Source organism: Vigna radiata, chromosome 6 (assembly GCF_000741045.1).
Source record: "Vigna radiata var. radiata cultivar VC1973A chromosome 6, Vradiata_ver6, whole genome shotgun sequence".
Lineage (NCBI taxonomy): Eukaryota > Viridiplantae > Streptophyta > Magnoliopsida > Fabales > Fabaceae > Vigna > Vigna radiata.
The window spans coordinates 1,508,651-1,511,316 of NC_028356.1; positions in this window are offsets into that span (position 1 = coordinate 1,508,651).

Sequence of the window (2,666 nt, forward strand, 5' to 3'; positions counted from 1 at the left end):
ATATATATATATATATACATATATATATATATACATATATATATAAATATATACATATATATATATATAATATCCAAATTTAATTTTATTGACTATCAAGTAATTATAATTTTAAAAAAATGAGAGAATTCACCAAAATAGACATTTGTAATAGAGTAAATGTTTCTAATAATCTTGACCTTTAATATGATTCATGAAAAAAAAGTAATCTCATATAATCTTACAATAATGTATTTTAATATGTGATGCTGGAGTTTAATTAAGTTAGTTGAACATGATTCACTTTTACTTTTTAAACTATTTTTATGCATTGTAAATTAATATATAAGTTATTTAACTTGTGAATATGTATATTTGTAAAAATTGGAGTAGAAGTTTTCCTGAATTTATTCAAATTCAATTTAATAAAGATATGCCTTAAAATTTTAAACTCATCTCCTAAACTTGAACTTGATTTTATCCTGATTTGTGAGGACAAAGTAAAGTAATTATCCGGATTCAACAAATTGACATACCCAATTTTTTTAATATAACGGTAAAGTATTTTTCAAATGAAATAATAATTTCTAATAAATGATTCTAGTAGCCGTTGAGATCATTTTTAAATTATAATTTATTTTAATTTTATATTAAAAAATTCAAAACGAAAACTATTCTAGCCTTAATCAAATAGTTTTTTTTTTTTTTTTGTGAAATTTACTTACCAGTAGAAAAGACTGATAATACAATTATTATATAAAAAATACATTTGATTTTTTCTGTCATTTCTTATGTTTATTATGTCAAATTTCGAGGAATTCATTATTTATTTAGACAGTCATATATTTTTATTGGTTAGTTTGGAAGTTAGGAATGCTCAATCAACTCTGCATAAACATTTACTAATATTATTTCTTGATAGAAGAGAGTACCCATGAATTTAGGGAGCATGTAAAATTATGAAACATATACGCTGTGTACAAAACAAAAATTAGTTTTTCTGAACCACTAATATTTATTTTATATTTTTAATTAATTAAAAGTAAATATTTTATCATTTTAAAACTAGTTATTAGAAAAATTATATATTTTTATTTTAATTATTATTACTAGAAATTTAATAATAATAATAATAATAATAATAATAATAATAATAATAATAGCATAAACATCTTTAATTTTCTTAATCCAGATTATGACACGAGATTTGAAATTGGATTCCCTGCATAGAAGGACACATACATTGCATTAAACTTAATTAATTGAGTCTGGCTCAAAATAATTTATTTTGGTTGAAAATACAACGAAGCTTTTCCACATATAATGAAGGATAATTATGTTTCTCAATTATTTTTTTTTAATGTTGGCAGGACCACGGATCTAAATTTTAATTTAATTTAGTTTTTTAATTTTAAAAATATATAAATTTAATCATTTTAACTAAATTTTATTAAATTTATTTAATGTTTAAAATATATTTTATAATAATGTTTGAATTCTTTACATTATTTAATATAATCTTTTATTAAATGTTAATTGAAAAATATATTTGAAACTTTAAATAAATTTAACAATATTTCGTACCATTCTAAAATTGGGAGAAATTTTTGAAAAAAAATAATTCCAATTTTTAAATAAAAATTAAAAGATTAAAAACATATATATTCTATTTAACTTGTTTTTATATTTGATGTACGGATCAACATACTATTTTGTCTGAAGTAGAAACTAAAAAGAATTACAATTTATTTAGAAAAGAAAATGATATACCATTGTTTAAAAATTTAAAATTATATATTTAAAAATATATTAGTCTTTCAGTATTTATTTAGTACAAAAAGAGAATACTTAATGACTTAAAATATGTATGAAATATTTATTATTATCTCCTTGAGATATATTATCTCTTTTTTGGCTTAGCATTTTTTTTTATCTATAATTGATAATAAATTATATTAAGTTAGGACAATTGAGCACTTCTTTTGCATCTATAATTGATAATAAATTATATTATAATTTATAAGAAAGACCTATTAATTAGAAAGGTGATTGAGTGAAATTATTAAACCCTAATAATAGGTTTTACTAATACGCTCTAGGGTTTACTAATAAAACCCAAATTTTCTCATGCATGTCATAAAGAAGATTTCACGTCTCTTGCACTACTTAAGATGAAGTTCAACTTCATTAATAATTTTGTTTAAATATTTAAAGAAGAGATTTACAATAATTCTTTTTTAATTATTAATGTTCTTATTTTATGTTATTCGTCTTTATTTTTGTTTTCAACTGGGTTTTTTTATTTGTGAAAATTAACACAATTGAACCATTGTTATTAAATTGGTTAACTCGATAAATTGATGGCGTTTTACATGGGACATTATGTGGATTTTCGTATTTTAAACATTAATTAAATAGTATAATTTGATTAAAATCAAATTGGGAATGTTTTGAGGTAATTTACATTACATAACATTAGGGTTTACTAATAGGCTTTAGGGTTTTATCATCCAAATTGGGGATTGATGGAGCGAAATTAGCGTTCTCTGAAGAGGTTTAGGTGTTTATCTTCATCTTTCAAACATTGTTGGTTAGATCGGAAGGTGGTTGCAAGTCAATCATGAGGTGGTTTGAGGTGAATTGCGTTGAAAGTAAATAAATGTTGTATTGGGATTTCAATTTATTCT